Source organism: Ambystoma mexicanum, chromosome 3q, assembly GCF_040938575.1.
Source record: "Ambystoma mexicanum isolate Mex_15411 chromosome 3q, UKY_AmexF1_1, whole genome shotgun sequence".
NCBI classification, from domain to species: Eukaryota; Metazoa; Chordata; class Amphibia; order Caudata; family Ambystomatidae; genus Ambystoma; species Ambystoma mexicanum.
The window spans coordinates 32,528,446-32,554,779 of record NC_090926.1 but is presented as its reverse complement, the minus strand read 5'-3'; the positions used below and the strand labels follow the sequence as shown (position 1 = coordinate 32,554,779).

The following is a 26,334-nucleotide window of genomic DNA, read 5'->3' as shown; positions in this document are numbered from 1 at the left end:
GCTGATGCTCTGCTTATTATTTCTCCCTTTCGGAAGTATTCTAGGACCTTCTCCCTGTCTTTATAATTCAGGATCTTTGCGATAATAGGCTGTGGTGGGGCTCCCGGCAGCAGTCTCCTCGACAGGGCCCTATGCGCTCTTTCCACTGCAAACCCGTGGCTTAGTGCTCTGCCCGTTATCCCCTGCAGCAACATATTTTCAACATAATTCGTCGGGTCAGGTCCCTCCTCTCCCTCTCGAAGTCCTACTATGCGCACGTCGTTTCTGCGGGCCCGCCCTTCCGCTTCTTGAGGCTCTATTTTCTAGGTTGAGTATCCGCTGTTGCAACACATGGACGTCCACTGCATTAGCCTTACATGAGCTTGTGTTGTCTTTCACTTCCTTTTCCAAGATCCCGTGCCCTTGGCCCGTGCTCGTACATCTTGCCGCAGTAAATTCACATCTATACTCACAGCATCTATTTTAGATTCCAGTGTGGTCTTCAAGTCCGATATGGCTGTGTCCATCCTACCACCTATCGATACTTTCAGTTCCGCTATAGCGTCCAGTATATGTTGGTTGTTGAGCGCCATCTTCTCACTTTCCTTAGTGCTCTGTCCTTTCCCGCTGGCCCCTTCAGTCCCCAGCTGTGATTTGGTAAACTCTTCGATAGGGGATGGTTTTCCTTTACCTTTGAGCATTTTGTTAGCCATATTCACCCGTGAGTGGACTACTAGCTGTAGTGTGCCTTCGAACTTGGTGCTCTTTGCCGTACAGGGTCTTTCTTCCCAATGCCAAGGACGTCCTTCTCAGTTTATTCCTCCTCTTTCTGCTGGATCATCCCTGGCGTTGCTTGTCTCAGGGGTGTATGCACTTGCAGGGGTACTCACAGTCTCAGGTGTCCACCAGACCTGGCTCAGCACGCCTGGCTAACTTGTGTACCGTTGTCACTTAAAGTTCAATGGCCGTGTTGTGTCCAGACTAACTCCTCACTTAGGGATCTTCTGGATGCCTGTATCCCGCTACCTTACCACCGTCAAACTTCGCTGTCTGTGTGCCTTTGTCCCATACAGGCTCTGCATCAGTTTTATCAGTGGCTATGCTGCCCCCATTTCATACTATTGGCCTTATTTCTTGGTGTTTCTCCAGGTCTGTTGGCTGCTGCCTAGCTTATGCACACTCATATGTCTCATTCCATTCCTCACACGTTGCCAGCGTAGTTGCTAAAATGTTCCACCCCGGGTGTCTGAGCACTGCTGTTTCCTTTATGGCCTCCACTGACCCCCCTGGAGCGCTGTCTGCTCATAAGGACCTCCTGGTCGCATCATGCACATTACAACCTTCATGTCTTCCATCTGGTCCTTTCGTCGCGCGCATGCACTTCATGGAATTAATAAGTGTGCCTGTGTTGTGTTGGTGCCGTATCCTTGACACATTTGTCTTCCCAACGTCGGTGTTGTTCGCTGCCCTCTTCGAGGCTCGTTCGGAACGCCTGTAGCCAGTGCGTAGCTACTATGTATCCCGCATTGACTGCTCAGGGGATCTCGGCGTGCGCTTGATACAGTAGCGCTCCTATAGAAGCGTTTTGCATGCCACTGCGCAGGGTGAAAGTCGCCTCTCCCCACTGTGTCTATCGTTGCGGTTTTATGTGTAAACCTCTGAATGTTGTCTCATTTCCTAATGCCGCACTCCGCTTCGGTTTAATCCATGGCGCATTAGGGATGGGGCTTGCAGGCACGCATCGCAACTCTGTGACGAACCAAACTCTCTGGTCATCTCTTCCTCGTCATCCGATTCTGCACTTCCAGCTTACTGCTTCCGATCTGGGGCTGCGAATCACCGCTCTGTCACTGCCTTCAGCGATATCCTGTAGGTAGGCAGCAGCCGAACACCAGCTAACTCCTCGTTCGGCCACGTAGTTTCGTTGCAATCTTCCTTTGTCCTCATGACGCCATCTTTTTTTTCTCTGCAGCTTACGCTCTCCGGACTTCAGGTCTCCCGAATTCACTCTCTGCACGTTGGATTCCTACGGGCATGCATCCATTGCATTCCCAGTATATTCATACATCCGTGGATATAACTTGAGGCTTCTTCTGCTCGCTTTATGTGCCATATATTACCAGGATTATGGCCGGATCCGCAGGAGCACACGGGAACCACCACCTCCTACGTGGCCATGTAGCCACGCCCCCCCCTTCGCTCTTCTTCCGTTTATTCTTGCATGGCACCTAATGCTTAAATTTATCTCAATATATTCCCAGCATTCTCTAATCCACTAGGGCAAGGTTTACCCATTTTTTTCTTCAGCACTATTTTTGCTGTGCTGGGCCCGACTGGTGCGGTGCGCATGTGAGATCATTGCGTGCGAGATGACGTTGCACGCGGACGTGCTTATGTCATATGTGACATATAAATAACCAAAATATCATCAGACACGCAGTATGCCACCGAATAGCTTGCAGCAGGGTAGGAAGATTAGGTAAAGTATTATTAAGAAGGTATTATACTTAGTGGTAAAATATTAGTTTGAGACCTTATTTCACTCAGTCAATTTTACATTAAGTTGTGTTTTCTTTCATTCCTTCAAAGATGAGAAGTGCATTCCATTTTCTGATTAACTGATTACGGGTATTTGATAAGCAGACAAATATACTTGACTTACAAATGGGACAAGTGGATCCTACCCTTCAATTTACTGTATTACAAGAGATTATCTAAATTACGGACTCTCATTCATAACTAGCACTTATGTAAACTATTCTATTGTTTCAGTGTGGAAACATACAACACATTACAATGAGATGCTAAGATAGCTAACTCTTGAAACAAAGAAAATTTTAAATTAGGAAGCAGACGGATTTGGACAGTACGCATTAGGCTGAGAATTCTTTTGCATTTCCATGGGTTTATAAAATCGAAACAACAGAATAAAATTAGACACTAACCAAAGTATCTTTTTCCTCTCCTTTTTTCTTCATAACTTTCCCTCTTTTATTTTTACACTTTGGTTGATAATATTGCTGCACACTTCATGCTTTACGTATATGGATTTCATGCATTTTTGTATATATTGTTTTAAAAGATTCAGTGGGCTGTTACACATTATTGATATTTTCTCAGAACTTTGTTGCTCATGCAACAAATTAATGGGAGCTCAATAGCCCTGCCTTGATAAAGACAAGTGGGTCAAAAAACACAGGTTGGCAGAAGCATCATTGATTTTACAATACCACCACTTAGACGTTATGTACTAATGAGATTAGTCAAAGGTCAATTAAGAATAAAATGTTTTATGGAACCACTAATGTACTGGACTTGATGTTAGTTTTCTCTTCTGGAGAATCCTATCACATTTATGGGCAGCAGTACACACACACACAATCTGATGATTTCATGTTTAATGGCAATTGCAGTGTGCCATTGATGTGTGTACAAATGTAGCTTTAGAAAAAAAGTAGTATTGCTATAAATCTTCTGAATTTCTTGCAGGGTGCAAACTAATTCAGGGCACTGCTGCTTTATGTTTTGTACAGTCTGATATTAGTGTTAGTAAAAAAGAAGAGTGCTTACAAGGCACGTGATGGCCATTAGAAAAACTGTCCTCCAGGCCACCAGGCTGATGTCTACTGTGGCAAGTGGGGGGAATCGTTTATGAACGAAGGTGGTAATCATAACAAAGAGGTCCCAGGTTGGATGAGGGCTGCTAATAGGAGGGTACAGAGACTTGAGCCCTTTGAAATGCTACTTCAACACAACATTAGAGTGGGAGAAGAAGTCCCCAAAGGCCCACAAAACCAAACAGTTGGTACGGAAGAAGCCAGGTCCGAAATTAAGAGCAGAACTAGGTGCAGGCTACACAACAAGTGTTTTGCCTTCCTTTCGAGGCACCAATGGAAAAAAATGTGTCCATCTGCTTTTATAATAAGCTCCTGTGAAAGGTCATTGGGCAGTCATGACGACCTCTAAATTCTCCCTGGACAACCCCAGGTGCCCCAGGGTTACTTCCCCAATAACCAAGCTGACAACTGAAGGGAAGGAGAGCTAGCTCCTCCCCCTCTCTACGGTAGAGGTTCGAGCATCAGAGGGAGCCTGACTGCAGAGGCATGGGCTAGCCTCTTGAGGTGCCAGCACCATAACCTGGTGGGCCACAGGGGAGCCACCAGAATCACTGTGCAAGATGTTCACCACAACATTAGAGTGGGAGAAGAAGTCCCCAAAGGCCCACAAAACCAAACAGTTGGTACGGAAGAAGCCAGGTCCGAAATTAAGAGCACAACTAGGTGCAGGCTACACAACAAGTGTTTTACCTTCCTTTCGAGGCACCAATGGAAAAAAATGTGTCCATCTGCTTTTATAATAAGCCCCTGTGAAAGGTCATTGGGCAGTCATGACGACCTCTAAATTCTCCCTGGACAACCCCAGGTGCCCCAGGGTTACTTCCCCAATAACCAAGCTGACAACTGAAGAGAAGGAGAGCTAGAACCTCCCCCTCTCTACGGCAGAAGTTCGAGCATCAGAGGGAGCCTGACTGCAGAGGCATGGGCTAGCCTCTAGAGGTGCCAGCACCATAACCTGGTGGGCCACAGGGGAGCCACCAGAATCACTGTGCAAGATGTTGTTTCCATGAACTTCTCGAGAACTCTGTGTAAGAGGCAAAGGGAGAGAACACAGCCGGCCACCCAATTCCATGGGATCACAAGATCGGCCCTCATGAAGTCTCTCTGGCTGGCCAAACAAGAGTCAAATAGGGGGTAATTTGCAATTAGGAGAAATCAAAATCATCCATATTCGGCAAGCCCCACCTCGCAAACAGAACCTGAACCACATCTGGGTGTAGTTGACACTCAGGGACTGCGGCCTCCAGCCTGCCCAGAGCATCAGCTTCCAGATTTTACTCCCCTGGAAGATGAAAGGCCTGCCCTTAGATATTCTGTTCAATGATACACTCCCACACCTCTACCACCAGCACCGCAATCTGGGGGAATCTAGCTCTACCCTTGTAATTCAGGTAGCAACTCGCAGGCATATTGTCAGCTAGTACTTCAAAACAAGAGTCTTTGATGATAGGAAAGAAGGCTTGTATGGCATTGAATATCACCTGGAGCTCAAGCTATCGAAAGCCTTTGGGAATACTACAGGACATGCACCGTCAGGTTGCCCAGGGTCACACCCCAACCCAACAGTGAAGGGATTGTAGTGATGGTCCGTGAAAGTGGAGAATCCACAAACACCACTGCTCTCATCAGATTGGAGCGGTCTCTCCATCACCTCAAATCCAAAATCAAAAACGGGGGAATATCTAACACGACCGACTACGGCTGAGAGGCTTGAGTCCAGACCGTTGGTAGAGGTGAACCCTCCACATCTTGAGTCTGGCATGAGGCACAGATAGTACGCATGAGGCCATGAGCCCCTGAAATCACCAGGCTGTGGTCACTGAGGGTGTCAGAAAAATCATGCAAGTCCTGATAAGGTCTTGAACCTGCTCATCCATAGAAAAAACCATGGTCAGGTGAGTGTCTCTAGTCTCTGGGAAGGCATCAATGGCAACATGTGTGGGTTCACCAACAGCCCACAGCAGAAGAATAGAACTTGAAGCAACGTCTACACCTCCGAAGCACTGGGTCCTTGGACCAGCCAGTCATTGAGGTAAGGGTAAATGTGCATGCCCTCCGAGGAAGGCTGCCATTGCTGACAACATTTTTGTAAATATGTGGGGGGGGGGCTTTGCAGGCCAAAATGGAGCACTCTGTACTGGAATTGTCATCTCCCCAGTGTAAAATGCAGAAAGCTCAGATGTGACTCCCAAAGGGGCACATGCAGATATGGATCCTTCAGATCCACCATGCAGATACAATCTCCATGACAGAGAGCAGACTAGATCTGCACTGGTGTCATCATCTTGAACCATTTCAGGGGTAGGAAGATGTTGAATGAGTACAGGTCCAGGATGGTGCATAGGGCCACCTGTTTGTTTTGCAGCACTGTGAACAGCCTGGAAAAAGGACCCGTTCCCCCAAGGGATGATAGGACCTCCTCCACTGCCTGGATGTCCAACAGATTCTGAACCTTAGAGGGTAAAAGAGAGTTCTTAGCTACAGTGTTGGAAGTCAGGAGGGGGAACCACAGGAAGGGGAAGGTGATACCATGCACTGGCAACCAAGAACCATGGGTCTGAGGAAACAGCCAGCTAATCCTCCAGTTGGAACAAGATCTTCCCTCCCACGAAGATGAATTAGGCTGCACAAGATCATCATTGTTTAGGCTTTGGATTTTGGGGAGGTTAGAGAGAAGGCTATTGGAAGAAATTCTTGAGGGTTGTGCACTGCTGTTTCTTCCTCTGTTAAGAAGGGGGAGCAGTGAGCTTGTTTAGCCTCCATTTCCAGAAATCCTTTGAAGCCCCCGAAGGAGCAAGATCTGCTCTCCAAAGATCTTTGTGAGGAGAAGGACATTTGTGCTGGTTTAGCCAACACAGTTAGCGACTTGGATGATTGTGGGCAGTGGTCGAAGTGTACGAAAAAAAGTAGTGGAACTATGTTCCATGCTGGCATGCACACACTCCCCACAAACCCCATCACCATGCCCCCTCCCACACACAATACAAACCCCCAAACACATTCACCTGCTGTTTGAGGGAACGTTTAGTGGAGAGCACTGAAAGTGCAAGTTTCAACTTCTTCCTACACTTTTATTTTAAAACAGACGCATTCCGGAATGGTTTATTTTTAAAATAAAAGTATAGGAATAATAAAACGTAAGTTAAAAAATAGAGGAGCACCGCTCCCAACCGCCCCCCCTCACCTCAACCACTGATTGTGGGCTTGTTTTCAATTTCTGGACCCCTTCCTCAATAGACAAATGAAATAAGTCTGAACCCTCAAATGGAAGGTCAATTATCTTGTCCAGGATGTCCAAGACAAACTTAGTGGCCCACAAATAGGCCTGTCTCCTCATATCAAGATTTAAGGCCATCCCCCTATCTGACGTATTAACAGATTGTAGAATGTAGAAGAATGCAAGTGGGAGTGTGAGTTAGGGGGTCACAGTATTAGTTATATGACGGTACGATAACCTTCTTGCCAAATGACGGTACATCATGGTTATCGTGGTATAGCAGGTGGAGTTAACTAATCTTAACAAATATTTTCTAAAAAGTAATAAATTGTCAGATTTATCATCACAAACAAAACCAGGCACCTGGGGCCAGAATTGGGCTTTTCAACATACTTTCCACTGAAATACCACCCCTTGCTTCCACCAAACACACGTGTGCAGAGGAGGAGGGGGTGGGCGGAGCACTGCTGCGACTGGCAAAGCAAACTGAATAGCTTTTCTTAAGTGGTCATTTAGGGTTTTAGCTCCCCCACTGGCTACTGGTGAAGATGAACATGTTGCCATCTTGATAACCTGCATGCCACAGATCAATGGAGGCTGATGGTAGTATACGCTTGTGCGTATACACATGCACGCACACACACTCTCTCTTTATGTTACAGCCTTTAGTTTACTTGCGGGCCAATAAGTGTCCAGTAATCACGGACATGTTACCCTTTGGTATGACAGCAGGGAATACCCACAGAGCTGAGTGAATTTCGCAGTGTGACTTATTATATGTAAATTCAATGATGGAACCAGGGAAATCCCCCATTGTCATATGTTTAGCAAACATTATCCATTATAAATATATAAACCCCAAAGCCGCCATCCCAAAGTAAACCCTTTTCCTTCTTGGCACTGTATTTATTATTACTATTTCTAACATACTGATTTCATGTCAGGCACGTGTGGTTTATGGAATATGGAATGGCATTAAAAACTGCTCCAACTAAAACTACTTGCAGACGGCACATTCAACAGTGCAAGACCAAGACTGTGCAGCACTTGCTTACTGCAGCCTTTCCAAATCAGATTGAAAAGCACACTTAACGGTATAAACGGTATACTGGTATAAACAATGTGACAGTTATTATTGTTCAATTAAGTGGTTAACGGTATCTTTAACGGTATACCGTTATAATGTTACATCCCTAGTGTGAGTGTGAGTGACCTGTTCAGCCTCTTCTAGGCCAAAGATAAAAGCTTCCTGCTTCCTTGCAGGAAAAGCTTTTCAAATTAGGTGAGCTCCCGCGATAATCTTTAATTGGCAGCAGCTAAAAGTGAGGAACTGTTAGCATGCTGGAGCTGCAAGGCCAAGTTTCGGTACACCATGTGACCATAAGCTTTGAGGAGCGTATCCTCTTTTCCAAGAATCGGAGCTGCCAATTATGCCAATCAAGGATGAGAATGGAGAATAGTAGTCGCCAACACAGAAGATAAGGACTGAGGGTGTGAATCGAGAAATGTGGACTCCAAGGGTAGAGGACGGTACCTCAGGTCAATCCTCCTGTTGAGCTCTTTTCCCGAAAGCAGTTTTAGCCAAATCTTGAGGGCCTCCACATTGATGTATTTTTGCATTGGAACACTTGACTTCTTGGCGAACATTGAGGCCAGAATCCCTGTCAGCAGCCCTGTCTCTGCCAGGGGGCTCTTCCAGCATATAAAGGAATTCAAGTAACCCTGCCACCCGCTCATGCATAGCTCTTGCTGAGGATGGTAGTTCCTACTTGGGTCATTGCCAATTTGCCCCGAATTGTAGGGCTAATAAGGAGTGGGGGGGATGCCATCAATTGGGACTGAATAGGACCTGGCAGCGCAGGTGGCCGAGGGGGCTGCACTGGAGCCAATTTCATAGGTCCAGATGGCCCCAGAAACAGTCATTTAGGAGGAAGGGCCCTGGAAAGAAAATTGAGATAATGTCACAAGCGTGGCGGCTAAGGTGCCAAAAACAGTAACCCGGACTGCATGCCCCTGATAATGTCCCTAAATTAGCCGCACATAGCTGGGGAGTGCATGAGGCCTTGGGATTTTACAAAGAACCTGTTCTTTAAAGGAGGCTGATGTGACTGGACAGGGTGGGCCCTGAAGGGCTTGAACATACACAGGTCCTCTAACGCCCCAGACATCCACAGGTCTGATAAGAAAAACAACAGGTAGAAGGTGGAATGTTGACCAAAGAGGGCAACGATATACTTGTCAGCGCTGACCCATGAAACTGCAGAGCAAAATGGTCAAAACCATGATACAAAGTGGGTAAAGGCTCTGTAGATACCTCCTCCGGCACTGAGGAAAGGCCGAAAGCGCAAGAGCCTACTGCCTTGCATGCGTCTCACTTGAGGTGGCTGCTGTTTCGTGACTTTTATCACCATCCACCATCTTGTCAGGCAGCTTGGTATGTATGTGCTTGGCAGCCTGTGGGAAGCTATGCCTTGCTTGTACACTTGTCTGGCATGACCCCATTGGAGCAACCGGCTGAATTAGCCCCTTTGAATTTAGCACTCCTGGAGGGATCCTCGGGCATTCTCATGAAATTAGCCCAGGGCCAGCGATCCTCTTGCTTCTGCCCAGATTCAGCCCTTGAATGGGGAATCTCGGGTTTCTGCCAGACTTAGCTCTTAAATGTGGAACCTTGGAAGAACATCTAGTAGCTAAATGCTCCTGGGGAACCCTCCTGGTTGAGGAGACTCTGAGAAAGGATCCCCTGTCTGGGGTGCTCTAAAGTGGGGAGAGTACTTATCTGTAGATACTTTTCTGACTCCCAGAGGTTATGAAGATGACGCAGTGGAGGCCTGAAGAAGTCTTTCCATTGCTGATGAATAGGTGCTCACATCAACAAGGCTTTGCAACACCATTAGCAGTCCTACTGGTATTCCAGGCCCAAGCACTTCAGAAGGAATGAATGCGCTGGGTACCTACTTCTGTCAGCATGTGCAGGCCACAAAACTGGCATTGCACTGGATAGGCAGGGAAATCGAAGCACTGCCCAAGGCCGGAGGATGTCTTTGGAGCAAAAACAAGAAAAAGCATTAAAAAAAAAAATGTTTAAAAAAGAATGTGGGAAAAGAAGCATACGTAGAGATGCACCAGAGCTTCGTCCCATTAGAAGTCGAGAAAAGGACTGGTGAAGCAAGGCTGCAGGTGGCACCTAGAGAGGTGTAGCCACAAGCACACACGTGCACGTATGGCACCCCATCAAATTTTAGGGAGTTTTTCAAATGCACCAAAAAATGTTTAAGTCCTATCCTAGCGAGCTCAAACTCCCACAAGTAGGGAGGAAGGTGGATAGGATGTCAGAGTACACATATATTGTGTGTGTAAGTATTTCTTCATGCATCCATTGACCTGACATTAGCCAATTGCCACCTGCCAAGTCACCATTAAGACTCTCTTGAAGATGGAAAAAATATCTTCGCTATCAACATCACTCTTAAAAAGCTACACAGCCGCAATATTTCATAAGGATAAACAATGCCTGGTTACCATCCCTCATTGCACTTTGGGGCATGAGCAAACATCATAGCTCTCAACTTTTTTTTCTCTCTCACCTGTGCATTCTCAACAGTTGCCTACACTAAACTTTAAAAGTACGACAGCACGGGTCCCTTACCAATTCATGGTTGATTCTCCATTAGAGGCACATCCACCATCTCTGCCACCGGGAATGTTACCAAAGCACTGTCAAAACAAAAGCCACAGTGAGAAAAAGGTGTCCTTGCCAAGCAACCATGAGCTAGCAGAGCAAATCAATGAACCTGCACACCCTTGCATGCCACAGAAGCACTCTTGTCCTCGTTTTCCTCAGTGATATCTCAGGCTAACTGCATTGCAAGAATTCAGCATGCATTCCTGCAACCTGCCATGCAAGGCCACATTCTAGTTTTCTTAGAAGACTTCTAGTGATACCCACTGTTACAGTTTATAGTTGCCAATGCTGGACGCCTGGCACTCAGTAAGACTGATTACGCCGACCTTATGCCATGTAATTAGATGTATTCCTATTGTTGATACTAAGTAGTGAGTGTTGTGTCATGCTCGCCTGACATGGCTACTTTGGCGTTTAGATGATATGTTTCTTAATTTTGAGGTTTCTTTGTTCAGGATAGTGAGTGCCCATAATGTTTTGTGCAACCTTATCATTAGTTACATTTTCTTCTGACATGATCCACGTTGTTGTGTTTTGAGCCATGTCTTTATAATCTTTGGCAAAGTTTCTACTTCACTGTCTCTATGTTCAAGACATGTCTTCAGCCAGATTTCAATAGCCTGTTATGACATGTTTCGCTATGTTTTCATTAAGATGTTCCTATCTTCATGATGGTGGTCCGAAGAGCCAATCGTGTTGTTTTTCATTGAAAATAGATATTGATTTTATATTTTTTCTTTATGTTCATGTGACTGTCTAGTGCTCTTTTTTCCATGCGCTAGACAAGGCTGCTTGTTTATTTCTTGCCTATGCCTATATTTGTTAATAGACCATTTAAATCGGTTTTTACCATTACTGACCGATAAGGTCTGTTTATAAAAAACATGCAATTTTTGAACAGTTTGTCATTTCGACTGACCAGAATAATGCTAGGAGATGGTGATAACTAGCTGTTTGTTTTACAACAACAAATTTAGTAGTGTTCATAAAAATGCTGTTGGACATAAAGATATAATCAATTGTGGATTTTGAAATGCCTCGCTCCCAGGTGTTCATTGAGGGGATGTCACCTGTGATTGCACCATTTGCAATTTTTAAATCTAGATCTTCCATGAAGGATATCCATCTTACTCCATCCTGATTTTTACTCCTTATATTAGACTCAACACAAGAGAAGTTTAGATCACCCATTACTAGAATTCCAGAAATGTTGCCCTGAGCAGAGATCAGTTCAAAAAGAGACAAAAGAGCAGTATTAAAACTATCAGTGATGCCTACGGGATTTCGATACAGATTGATGAGAGCGTATATCTGAGAGTTGAGGGAGATCTTGACCAATTGCATGTATTTGTTTGGAGCTTGCCAGGGAAAGATTTTATAGCCCTTACTCACTTTCACCGCAACTAACAAACCAGCAGTAGGTCTACCTTTGCCACTCTGTTCTGCTGGAAGAAGAATAAGCTCATGGTCATCCCATGTAGGAGGCTTTAGTAGCCATGTTTCTTGTAATGCTACTATGTCATATGTGTTCAACTGGTTATTTAGTGTCCATTGCAAGTGAGAAGAGCCTCGGGTGTTCCAACAAGCAAGTGAAATTTCAGTGAGGGGAGAATGTATTCGTGGTTATGAACAAGAGTTAGCAGAGACCAAAGAATCTGGAGGTGATTCGTTAGTACAAAAATTACAGACACACAAAGGTTGAGGAATGATGCCAGCAAGGGGTTCATTAGCATCAATCTCCTTGGAGGGTTGCCGTGCTGGATCTTGTGCTAGTAAGAAACCAAGATTGAATAGGTCCATTCTAGCATTCCATAAAGTGTTGCGGACAATTCCAGATTTTATCCATAATCTAACTATGGAAAGATTCTTATCACACAGAAACTCTATTTGATCCAAATCAGAGAAAGAAATAGCATCCAGACCCTCAATATCTCCAAAAATATTGAAGACACTAGCACGACATAAGTCGTATTTTGGGAAGGGTCCGTCTCGACACTTCAGAATTAGGCAGCACTAGCATCATTTATATGCGATTTGGTGCCAGCTTTACCAGTTTCTGAATTCTTTCTGGTATTTTGTTTCATGAAATCTTGTTTACAACGACTATTGCATGGAGGTGGTTTAGGATTTAAACAGATATCAGGTCTGTTGTTAAAGGAAGAAACCTCACTTACACTATTATTGTGAAGCTTATGTATATGAGAAGGCTGGCCGTTACCATTTGAAACTTCAGGCAAAACCTCTGAGATTCTTTTTAATAAATAAGAATCTACTGCTGCTCTTAATGAGCTTAGACGATCATCACCGCCTGTTGTGAGGGCGACTGTATGGGCTCGCTTGACATCACCTGTTGAAATTGCTTCACAATGTGTGGTTAGGGTCGTTTGTAGAGCAGGCGATAATTGTCTTGCTCGTATGTTGTCGGGTTTTGATGTTAATAGGTTTACCAACTCATTCAAAGGATCATAATCAAGAGAAGAGGTTAGAACCTCCTTTGAAACAACTTGTGGAGGAGAAGGATTGCATGGCATAGCTTTATTCAATGGTGGCCCAGTGGTCGTAACGACCATATCATTATTTGTAATTTCATCACACATATCTATGGGAATAGCAGGGATACAAATGGGAATTTTTGGGGCTCCTGCCAGGGGATTAATTTGGGACTGTTTTTTTGTACCAACCTTAGTTGACACAGCTTTTGATTTTCTATTATTCACAGCTGTGCGACTATTTTTTTGTGGATTTTGCTTAGGACAACCACGAGAATTAGAATTAACAGCAGGTTGATCAGCAGTCTTCGCAGGGGAGTCTACACTGATCCAGGACTCATTATTTTTTGCGGCCATAACTTCTTAAACACACTCAATTGGCCGGATAATTTTGGAAAATGCTGGTAATACTGAAGTAGTGGAAAAAGGGACCTTGCTTGAAGCTTCTAAAGTCAGAAGACGTTGCATGATGGACACGCCAGAATTTTCGATCAAACCCTGCTGAGGTAATACGTATGTTTCAAGGAGAGTGATTCTTTGCTCCAGGTTTTCTAAAGAGAGACTTTTATTAGGTTTAAATGTATTATCTCTCATCCATTCACTAATATAGTCTAGTTTGTTCGTTTGAGTGACTATTTTCTGGTCCAGTGATTCAAAAAGTTTAAATAGGCTAGATATAGTGGTATTAATGGCCCCCAGAGTGATTGATTTCTATAAGGGCAGGATTAGCTAAAGATGGAATGACTTGTTTTTTCCTATCAGTGGTTAGACATCGACGAGGTGTAGGTTGTAGGAAAGAAACCTCATCCTGTCTTGTTGAACATGGTTGTGCATAGTCAGTCATGAGTGAGGCCCTTGAACTTTCTAAGTCCCTGCACTCAGGGGGAACAGGGCATGGGGGTGATGGAGACTTAATTGGGCTAACTTGCCCCACATTTTCAATAATTACTGATGCCACCGAGCCGTTCATGATAGGTGTATCCCGTGCTGAAGTACGACTTTCATTTGATAAGTCTCCAATCTCTTGCGTGGATTCTTCTAAAACTGTAGCAAATGTTTGTACAGATTTGAGATTTTTGTTTGGAGAATGTGATACAGTTAATAAAGTTTGATCTGAGATAGTGATGCTTAGGGGAGAACAGGGATCTCATTATTTGAGAGTAAATTTTTAGGTGAACTGAAAACACATGGAGCACACTTAGGCAAGGGCAAGTCAATAGAAGCACTCATAAGAGATGCCAAATCGATCGGATCAGTCAATGCTCTACCACTTGGCAATTTTTCGTAGAAATTGCGAATATCATGTTGACTGGGAGTTTTATTAATTGGTGTTAAAATAATATATTTTTTTTAAATACGAGTGCCACTTTTAGGCTTATCCTGTATTTTAGATGTATTCTTATTCATAGGAGTTTGTTGGAGAGGTTCACGATCCGATAAACTTGGCATAGTATTAGACGGGTTCTCCATTGAATCTCTAGTAATATCAGAAGGCATGCCCGTTCTCAAAGTGAACATTTAAATGAATCAGGTGCAAAGGTTTTAAAATTGTACAACTTTTCCCTTTTAAAAATTAGGCATGAAGACACACAATATTATTTGCATACATTGGAAGATGGGCTAAAAATCAGACAAACAGATTCTCTGGGCTATATGTGTAGAATTAAAATTGAGGCAGATATTACCAATAACTGACACAGGCTCATCAACACATCACCACCATCCGCCAACAGCCACACAACAGTGCAGCTAGCAGCCTTGTCCCCGCCGGGCTTATCGCCGCAAGGGTGGATGGGAGGGTGCTTTGAAGCAGTAATGGGTCACGTGATGTTCCCACGTGACTAGCACTGCTCCCTCCTCCTCTGGGCAGTGCTCAGAGTCCAGCGCTCGGGGTCCTGCAAGAGCTTTAGAAATGCTCGCAGTGCAGGAAGGTCCAGAGAGCACCAAAAGCACACGTTCCACCAGGCGGACCAAAACGAAAGTCACAGAATACGCCGCTCGGGCGGATTGGAGGGTGCTTTGAAGCAGTAATGGGTCACGTGATGTTCCACGTGACTAGCACTGCTCCCTCCTCCTCTGGGCAGCGCTCAGAGTCCAGCGCTCGGGGTCCTGCAAGAGCTTTAGAAATGCTTGCAGTGCAGGAAGGTCCAGGTAGGTCCAGAGAGCACCAAAAGCACACGTTCCACCAGGCGGACCAAAACGAAAGTCACAGAATACGCCGCTCGGGCGGATGGGAGGGTGCTTTGAAGCAGTAATGGGTCACGTGATTTTCCACATGACTAGCACTGCTCCCTCCTCCTCTGGGCAGCGCTCAGCTCTCGGGGTCCTGCAAGAGCTTTAGAAATGCTCGCAGTGCAGGAAGGTCCAGGTAGGTCCAGAGAGCACCAAAAGCACACGTTCCACCAGGCGGACCAAAACGAAAGTCACAGAATACGCCGCTCGGGCGGATTGGAGGGTGCTTTGAAGCAGTAATGGGTCACGTGATGTTCCACGTGACTAGCACTGCTCCCTCCTCCTCTGGGCAGCGCTCAGAGTCCAGCGCTCGGGGTCCTGCAAGAGCTTTAGAAATGCTTGCAGTGCAGGAAGGTCCAGGTAGGTCCAGAGAGCACCAAAAGCACACGTTCCACCAGGCGGACCAAAACGAAAGTCACAGAATGTCTATATTTGAATCCTTTGTGGAATGGACCTGAGAAGGGGAGGGAGGAGGAGAACTAAAACAGAACTGAGGTAGGGGATGAAGATCATAACAGGAACTGTGGTAACAAGTTCCAAAGTCTTGGCCCAGGTGATGTCCATGCCTTTTATGGTCATGTGCCGGGCTGATTTCACCTTAGATGCCAAGAATACCATTTAGTGAGGCAGCAGGGGAATGGTGTAACCTTCAGAGGGCCGAGTTGGGAGCAGCTGGCACAGGTATACTAGGGGAGCGCCGGAGCTTAACACTATGCGGCATAACTTTGCAGCCTGGAACTGGAATCTCCCACCAAAACATGTTCAGACAGAGTTTCTGAAGCCATTTCCCCACTCGAATCACATACAATTGTGAAAATCAGCCTAGCAGTGGAATTCTCAGTACAACAAAATGCAAGCACAGCTGATGTGAACATGCTCCACATAATCCCACACACAGCCACACAACACTCTTACAGTGTTATACTGAATCTTTAAAAAAAAAAAAGAAAAAATCTGCCTGCTGTCTACTTGTCAAGCAGACTAAATGCTTGTGGTCTCCGACAACAAACAGCTTATCCTGGGTGTCCGGCAATAGAATTCCAAAAGTGTCCACACCAAATACCAACTTCAAAATGTTTAACACAAACAGCAACCAAATGTCAAAACCTGCCAGATGACATTCCAGACACAATCACTCTATATAGATTACTAAGGGTTAGTCTTTCAAACTCCAAAGCCTTTACATGTAGTCCGTTATGCGGTAAAGACCAACGGCACGATAACGTAAAAACATATTTCTGGGGTCTACGGTATTATAACAAGTTTTTCTGCAGAAGAATAAACTGCCATGAATCTCAGGTATCAAGTTGATGGGTGAAAAACCATCAGATGGTTTGAATCTACCCACCTTTAGATCAAATGGCAATGCCACTACAGGATGCCAAATATTTTTATGAAAACGTTTTAATCTCACGTATTTTATGTATGTAAACTTGCACCTATTTCGCACATTTTTAGACTTTACATTATTCCTAGTTTGTTAGCACATCATAACCAGTTTAAATAAAATAAATGCAATTTAAAAAGTTGCAAATTAAAAATGAAATGCCCAGTTTACATTATGACTAGTTATCTAATTATCTCATGCCCATTTAGCAGATTATTGTCCATTTCCATTAATCCTAGTTGGTAAATTATGGCAGATTTCCAGTATACCCACTGAGCACATACTTCTAGTTTACATTATGGCCACTTTGCACGTAATGTCAGGTTAGGCCCTAAACATTACCGTTAAATGCCCCCTCCTATCAGATGTTACCTTCTCCTGACAGTGCCATAAGGAAAGGAGGCCATACTCTGCATCAGGAGAAAATAAATGAAAGTTGACAGAACACTGTTTAGTACTCACCAAGAGTCAATTATCACTTGCCATTGGCTAATGCAAATGTCGAGGCCTGCATACGGTGGCCTAGGGGCTTGAAGGGCGCCAAGCCTCAATCAGCAGTAGACACAGCAGTAGATAATATGCCCCCCCCCCATCTCCTATGGCAGTTTCTGCTACTGGATAGTAGGCTGGGTGGGACGGGTTGAACGGACTTGCCTAGCGTGCTCCCGCCGACCTAGAAGCAGACAGGTCTGGGTCGCGCCTTTGACAGCACTTGCCTCTGTGAACTTCTCCATGGCACACATACATTACTTGTCATTTCACACGGGCAATGACGCATTTACCACTGGTCTTTTGTTTGGAGAAGTGATCACATTTAGAATGGTTATACAGCCAGTGAAATGATTAAATATGGCTGGGGTTTTTGCACTGGCACAATATCAGAATTTGCACCGTTGGAAGCACCACCACAATTACTGTCTGTGTGCCAGTATAACGATAGCAGAACATGCGTGATTGCACTTGTGTTGCTAACTGAGACCCTGCACAATAACCACAAATGGCTGGTCTTACACGTTTGGAATGACAACTTTTACCCAGATCTACATTGGAAATAACACCAGCACAAATGTGGCCATTGTGCTAGGCCAAACACTCGGGCAAATCCTTTCAGTGCACCAGTGCAAAAACCAACGTGAATCTGGTTGTTGCGTTAGCTTTGTACCAACAATTTAGACCTGCCATAAAAGATGTTACAGAAACAAATTTAAATTTGTATTATTAATAGGTAAGAACACAAACGGACTCAATGCACACAACATCTTATATGTAACTATAAATCTCATAAAACCTTATATACTTGAATATGGCATACCTCAAGGTTCTCCCTTGTCCCCCTCTTGTTTAAGCTTTTACAAAGGATAGGCATCCACATTTTTAATTACACAGAGGATAATCAAATAATGTTACAACTCATTTTAAATTCACCAAAACTCATTCGCGAATTTGAGAAAGGAACACAAGTGGTTGATAGTTGGACATAGTTCGGGATAGTTAGGCATTTAGGCACTGCAAGTGCTCATTCACTAACAGGATAAAAATGCCTCCAACATCAAACCATTAGAGGCCAATCTCCTTGCTGAATGCAGATTGTACAAATGTTGCCAAAGTGCTCTTCAACAGGCTACAGGATTTTCTGCCACTTCCAGTTAACTCAGAACAAGCAGGTTTTCTAAAAGGTAGGGCTGGTTTGTCCAACACGTGTTGCCTCTGTGACTTCCTTGATGTGCCCAGTTTCCATATGATGATCGTGCTTTTGTTGGACTGCACTCAGCTGCAAGACAGCCTATCAAATGCCTTTTCTTTCTTGCCGAGTCCATGAAATGGCATGGGCTGGTCTGGGCTTTAGTACCCTTTTCCTTTTGATAGGGACACGATAGAGTTGGCCCCTATGACGCCTCTTATTTGTCCTTTTGCTTCAACCCCTTTTGGATGCAAATAGATCAGATAATGACATAACTGCTATCAATATCTAACAGTTAGACCCTAATCGATCAGCGAATGCTGACAATTTCCTCTATCAAATCAAGTCTAATCTCTTAGGGGAGTATGCCATAGTATTCACTGCTACTCTGTAGTTTTTGGTTACAAGTCCAATATATCCAAATCTGAAATGTTGCCCAAGAACAGTTCTTGTGTTCAATTGCAAATGGAGGTAATTAGGATGTCTCTGAGGAAAGATCAATATTAACTTTTCAAGCTTGCGCTTTGCAAATGTTATTTCTGCTTCTATTTAGCTAAACAGTAAGCCTATTGTAAATCGAATTAAACTCTCCACTGCAAGAGGGTGCTGCTTTTCTTCTACCAGTGGGGATAATTGGATCAATTAAAAGGATGTTGATCCCGCTTTTGCTTTATCTTCTATATAGCCTGCCTGCTTCACTTCCAGAATCCAATTTTAAGAATGTTCACTCACACCTCACCAAATTCAGGGGGCCTAACAGGTCACCAGGCATCACTTCCAAGACGCTTAAACTCCCTCAGTTTAAATGGGAAGGTATTACCCTTGAATTTCGTGATTCCCATAAACATTTTGTCACTGTACTGTTTTATTAGAAGTGAGGCTAATTGTGCTCCCCTATAGCAAGTAACAAAAAAGTCTTTGTGATGGTATCTCTTCCCATAATATTTCATTTTATGTCATTCCTAATTCACAATCCATCCGGACAAGAACACAACAGGTTACTCCAGGCCATCCAGTCAGACTATAGCCTACCTGGCAGACATCCCAACAGGATTGTATACCATCCACATCAAACTGCCAAGGGGCCAAATTGGACTACAGGTTCTAACCTTGATAAAGAACCTGAGAGGTCCAAACACGCGTCGGCTGACCACCAATCACCCTAATAGAAATGTACACAAACAAGGATATCATGACTAAGAATCATTTTCAAAGCGCAAGGTACCCGGGTACAAACAAGTTCTAATGCTGACAAGAAGTGTGGCCAACACCTCCCCAACCCGTGACCTCGCAGCAGACAAGCCTAAAAATGCACCCAAAAAGCATTAAGTGGGGCGCAACCCTAGTTCCCAAACACTTCTACATACCGAATATGCTATCAGTTTGTCATTGCTAATAAGATCGTCATTCTCAGTTTGACAATGCTGGTAAAACCCCAGTTTACCAATCCCAGTAAACTCATCATTCCCTGTACATTTCCAGTCTGAACTTCCACATTTGGCAACACGAATAAAGCATTCCCACTAAGATTCCAGTGTGATTGCTTGCAATCTTAAAATGACAAGCAAGCACCAAGTTTGACATTCTCTGCAAGCTCTGAGTTTGACATGACCAGCAAGCTTCCAGTTTATCATTCTCTGTAAACTGCCAGTATTCACAATTCCAGCATACAGCACTGAAACATTCAAGCGAACCCCATACATAATGGTATTAGATAAACCCCATCTGTACAACTCAAACTATAAAACACAACACACATCCGTATGCCACACAGAAGATAATGGCAAGCAGTGGGGTGATGCTTGGGGTCCATTAGGCTGAGAGACGTTTTTTCCAAATGCTCAGGTTGGAATTAGTAATCACAATCCCAAAAGGTGACAACAGTTTTACTCTTAGAGCCTGAGAATAACTAACTTGCTGAATGGTGGTTAAAATAACTCTTGGTGACTGGTGGAAAAATATGGCCAGCCAAAATGCTCCTTGTTTGCATAACATTAAGCAAGGGCTACGTTTATAAATTTGGAATTGTGACCTTTTTTCCAAAAACGTTAATTACAAATACTCAGCCTGGTAGGTTGCATCCCACAGGTGCTTCCGAGGTTGAGGTGAGTTATGCTTACTTATCTCCGTTTTCCCACATCATTCGGCCTTGGTTTTCCTTCTGCCATGGATTTGGTAAGCTGCTGAAATTTTTTCTTGCAGGGTTTTGCTTTTTTAATCGAGACACTCGCCTCATGTTTGTGCCACATGGCAGCCACGGCCTGTCACTGCCAGCGTGTTTTTTTTCTGCCCTCGAGTTTGGGGGCTGTCTGGGGTCGGACCATCTTATTATTTGGCACCTCCTTTGCCTGTTTTAAGGTTTGTGGTGCATGTTTTACCGTCTTCATCCTGTGCACAAATGTATTGGCGTCAATGGCTTCAGGAGGACGAGAGCTCGAGGAGTAACATGAACCCTGGGTGTGATGGATGCAGGACCTACGGGACTCTCCGTGCTTTGCTCCCTTGATAGAGGGAACTGGCCTTTGCTGTTTTCCTTTGCCACTCACAGGAAGGAGAAAACTGCAGATCTGGAGGGGCATGGTAGTATGTGAGGTTCACAGTTTCAGGAAAGTCAGGTCTGAGTGTTCCAGACTCAATTGTTTAAACTTTCCTATACTAATAACAATACTTCCAATAGCAAAACCAACACCAATTTGGACAGTTTTTGGGCACCCATAATGAATCCCACCTTGTGACCTAGAGATATAACACCAGTTCTACCCAACTCAATAACCCTTCGTCACCAAAAGACGATAATGGGATGGTCCTAGAGTATATTCCATCCCTCTCTCAGTGTTCCTTCCTTTCCATGTATCGGCATTCACCTTTCTTATATCCAGCTCTTGGCTTTCTCACCTCTAATAATTTGGCCTGGCAGACCCTAGCCAATATCTGTGAAAACATGGTGCAACATGCCAACAGGGAACGCCCAAGCCCTTCTTGGGTCCATCACGCATTCATTTGCCAGTAACACTGCTGGCTCCCTCCTCTTTCATCAAAAGCATTCCCCGATTATATCCTACATTGAGCCCCACACACAGATACACATACTCACTGAACCACTGCCCTCTGTCCCTCGTTTTGTCATCCACTTATCAGCTTGTATATGTCTCATTGTCAAATATATCTGTGATAAAGGAACTGTTTGCTTGAGTCACTAAATACATGAAGCTCACTGTGCTTGGTGTTCATTTAATTTTTCACAGCACTCACTCTAACATAAACATGTTTACCATATATATTTTTTCGGACAGCCTGAGGATTTAGGTGCAAGGATAAAATGGCTGTGATATCAGTCACTCCAATGGAGTTTGAGAACCATCATGAGCAAGAATTTTAGAAGAGGAGGTGCTGGGTCTCAGGTTGAGGATATATGTGCAAGCACTCAGTCTTCAATCAACAGACTCCCATAAAGAATTTTATAATAATGCATATTGGAATTGTATCATTTTGAAACTGGACTAACATGGCATCAAAGTTATAGTCTGTGGGTGTGGTAGGTGGGTAAGGTGCACCTAGGCTTTCATAGTTCAAATTACTAACCTGAGATCTTGATTTTTAGTCTTGTTTATTGTTCTAAGACCAGAACAATTCTAGAAATATATTAGTGCCAACATGGCATCAAACCTTTCCCTACCCAAGGGGATAAGAAAAAGATGAAATATCGCCAATACCTACTATGGCTAGCAGAGCACAGATTTCATTCCCTGGATCTGCAAATCCAAGAAACGTCTGTCAAAGGCTAACTTTATGAGCCTAACTGGTGTCTATGAACTTGGATTTCAACTTACAGGTGTGTCATATTGGACAGCTGTAACATGGGGAGTGGCATGAAATGTGTGTATGACCTTTATTGTGCATGTGTTTGTGACAACATAAATGTAACCCCCTCGCCCCACCTTGGCCCGATTCCATAACAGCCCAGATCTTCAGGATGTATGGAAAATTGTGTTCATGCTTTGTTTCCTTTAAATGGCACATGCACACAGGCAGTAACAATCAGCACATGCAAATGGAGTTGATGGATCCAGGCAGAATGCATCCATGCAGGTGAGTGCACATGGAGCAAGGCAGAACAGATCCCAGCAGACGGGACACACCCAAGAATACATTGGGGAACATGCAGCCCATAAGAAGAACACACGCTCAGTCAGGAGAGACATACCCTAGTAGGCAGGTTCCATCCGGGTAGACTCAGGGGTCGAAATTGGGATGTGTTCACCTGGAGCAAAAAGCAACTCCTGGGTATCAGGCATAACCAGTTAGGCAGGAGCTACCCATGGGGAACCAGGAGCTAGTATGTAGCGCACAGCAAATCTACCTTTGCGCAAGATGCACACTCTAACCTTTTGTCCATTTTATATGATCCAATATGCTCTGAATTTCCCTTAGCGGAGTTCTTTATTCTCCTCGATATAGATTCCCAAACATACACAGTTAATATCACACAGCTAGGGGTGTATTGCATCACTTGCCACAGGTCTCATAAGTGGCTCCTGGTAGATGTTGGTTTCCAGCTAACCAGGCTCCACTTGGCTATAACCAGGAGGTAAATAGCTCCCAGCTCCTGGCAATGTTTATCAAGGGCATAGTAATTCAGGGAGTAGATATATGTCCAGGCAGGGGCTACACATCCAGACAGGAAATAAGCATCGAGGTAGGGTGCATTCATTAGCTAGGTGGGAATCACCCTAGCAGAGGGTACACTTCCATAACCATCCAGGGGGCACAAGAAATACTCACGTAGGCCATGGAACCCACCCAATCAGGCATGATGTTGCTAGTTAAGAGATCACTTCTAGGCTGTGGACAGACCCTGCACACTCCATTCCTATACCAGAACATGCTTTCTAAAAATGGCATCACCTTTCTCTCCAGCAGTTCAGATGAGTTCAGTAACACATCTTCCCCACCAGTAATCTGATTTAAATCTCCTTTGTGCCCTGGGATCTACCTACTGCCAACCTTTAGCATGATGAGGTAACTACAGCTCAAGAAGGGCAAGTTAAGTATGGTTTCAGTATGACAATATTTGCCACAGGAGCCTACTGTGATGATGTTCCCTGCCTGGCTTTTGGGGTATAGGGTAGGGCGAGCATGGGGGCCGGGTACAACTGCCTGCTCCGCGATGATGGGCCTAGGGCAATGTGGGGAGGATCTCCTAGCTTACCCTACCAAATCCAAATGGCAGGATCTTGTCACATTGGTCCACAATGTGCTACTAACCCCTATAAGTACACCTCAAATATAGGTAAAGTCACCAATTCACATGGAACTCTCCCAAAGTATGTGCCAAAAAGTGAACAAGTGTTCCCCACCTTTCGAAAGACATCATAGTAGGATACTGCACAGCATGGAGAGCATATTACTAGGGCAAACACAGAGAGTGTTTCCTATCCCCAGGTCACCAATGTAAGACTGTCACAAAAACAGCAGAACTCGGAAATAATGGTGCATGGCAGGAAGAATGGCCCTTGCAATGATACAGCATATGCTGGTAACCCAGCACCCAGACACTCTCATTTCATTTAGTCTCTATTACCGAGCACTGCTGTGCACAGATCAAACTGTGAAGGAACGAATCAAGGCAAATGCAAAGTGAAAATCCAAGATAGTAGCCAGCCTTATTTAAGGCTCAGGCCATACCAATGCAAATCTAGAAGCAGGGTAGAACTTACACAAGCGAACCAAGCAGGTCTATCAGATGATTATAACCCACACTTGAGAGTGGTTAGATATGGCCTATCTCAGGGGCACAGCCAAACCCTTTATGAAGTATGGGTATTTTGGGAAAGAGCTAGACCATTGCAGAGGGTTGGTGGTGGACAGAAAAGGGGGTGGGAGGGCAGGAAGACAATGGCTAGAGATAGGTGGCCAGAAGGAGGGAGAGAAAGAGAGAGGTGGAAAATTAAAGGAGATGGTCAAGAGGAACAGCAGAAAAGGGGGAGGTGGCAAGAACAAGAATTATACAATGACATTTGGAGAAATAGAATGAAGGGAGATGTTAAAGGAGGAGACCAGCAAGAAGGGGTTTTGAGGATTCATAAAGAGTAAGACACCCAAAACAGCACAGGAGGTTGTATGAGTAGAAGAGAAGAAGCAGGCATGTTGAAAGCCTTAAAGGAGAGATTTATGGAAGAGTGGCGGTATGAGCATGTGGGGAAGTATCGAGGAGGCACAGGAGAAGGCAAAATAGAGGGATGGTGGAGAGGACATGATATGTTAAAAAGAACCTATTTAATATGAGGTTGCAACTCATTGAGGAGATAGATGAGACAGGGTTTTGACGTTTACAGTCAGGCCCCTAAGACAGGTAAAGCAAAATGCTAACTTGGCCATATCTGCGGAGAAGCTTGGATGGCCAGCCCCCTAGTGGAAGATTTAGGGCCCACCCTTTTGCCATGTAACCCAGACTTCTACTGTTACCCCAGTCCAGTGTGCTGGCACACATACGGCCCTGAGACCCAGGAAAGTGGTCTCCCCATGATTTAAAGATGAGAAGCAGTGTCTACATAAAGAAGAGCCAAAAGGAAGTGGGTGGACACTTAAATCTCCAAACTGTAAGTGACTAGAGACAATAGAAAACAAGACAATGCACTCAGATGAGACACAAATCATGGTCCACTCTCTTTTCAAAGTGTCCTCAATCCCATCCAGTTTTGTGTAGAAGGGAGTATGGAGTGAGTGAAGGACTAAACAGCAATGACAGAGCCCAAAGCATCCCTGAAACCTCACATAGGCTGGTGACAGACCCACAGGGTGGTTAAACACATGGTACGATTTCTCCCAGACTTCTCCAACTCCACCATCTCCACCTCCACATTTCCTCTCTCCCAACTTCCCCTTGCGCAACCTATTTACCTCTCTCTGTACCGTAAACATATAGTACTTTGGAGAATCTTCATGGCAGTAGTAAGTGCTACATAGGTAGCCTAGTGTACCAAATGTTCCTGTTTGGAGGTGGGGGTCCTTGCTTTTCAGAGTGGACTTCTGTCCAAACAGCGTTCTGAAAAGCAAATCTTACAGTTTGTACAAAGGGCTTTGAATCATGATCCTTATCAAAACACTGCCTTGGTAAATGCAGTGTGCAGGTTGGTTACTTCTGAAGGAGGCGCCTATCTGCATATGAGTGAGAAACCATGTAAATAAAAAAAAGTTATTGTTGCCATAAGGTGAAATAGTTCAGGGAAAAGGGAAGCACTACAGAGGAAGAATGAGGAAGTAGAGAAGTGATGGAAAGGTCTACAGTGAAGGCCATTGTAGGCCCCTGTACGATAATGTGCAGAATATCATCAATCGAGGCCTGAGGATGAAGGCATTGAAGTGATAGAAAACGAATGAGAGCACAGAGGAATCAATATCAATGAAAAAAAGAGAATGACGAGAGAGAAAAAAATGCATGACAACAAATATACATCATTGGAAAGTGAAAATACTAGGAAAAGAAAATGTTTTATTGGAGAAAGGAAGCAAAAGAAGGTGGCTCAAATGCATGATGATAGAAAATACACAACAGTTGTGAGGAAAGTACAGAAGTGATATAACATGTATCATGGGAAACAGAAAAAGAAGTTATTAAAACAAAACACAAGAAGTGAGGGTAAGGTATAGAATGGGAAGAACATGTATGATAAGAGAGACGAGTGAATAGAATGAGGGGGAATATATCAGAGAAATAAATCAAACTTAATGTATGTGAGAGAAGGATTCTTTATGAACTACTATAGCCCCAGCATCTCAATGCAGTATCCATGGTGTGAAATATTTATAAATTACCAACATTATTGTACCTTGGGACTTTACATACAATGGCAATAAATCTCCTAAAAGGGATTACATTATTCAGTGTTCTTTAATGGTCTAAACCTTTTGTGTTCATGTTTGTATATATTCTTTGTCAAGTCACGTTTATGTATTTATTTTTGTGTTTTACTGCATCGTGACTTGTGGCTAAATGGACATGCCGGCTCTAGAAGAAAACAAATGTATTGAAAATGTATAAAAACCG

General features: G+C 44.2%; 1 protein-coding gene across 3 annotated transcripts in view; it reads right to left on the bottom strand.

Annotated features, from left to right (window-relative positions):
* The window catches only part of C3QH22orf23 (chromosome 3q C22orf23 homolog), a 149,790-nt gene that overhangs the window by 88,146 nt on the left and 35,310 nt on the right, over nt 1-26,334 (bottom strand). For 2 of the 3 annotated variants that reach the window (XM_069652992.1, XM_069652993.1), the window contains exon 2: nt 10,463-10,530. The exons of the other annotated variant lie outside the window; for it this stretch is intronic. The gene's annotated coding sequence lies outside the window, so the exon portion shown is untranslated. The remainder of the gene's footprint in view (nt 1-10,462; nt 10,531-26,334) is intronic. 3 annotated transcript variants of the gene reach the window in all.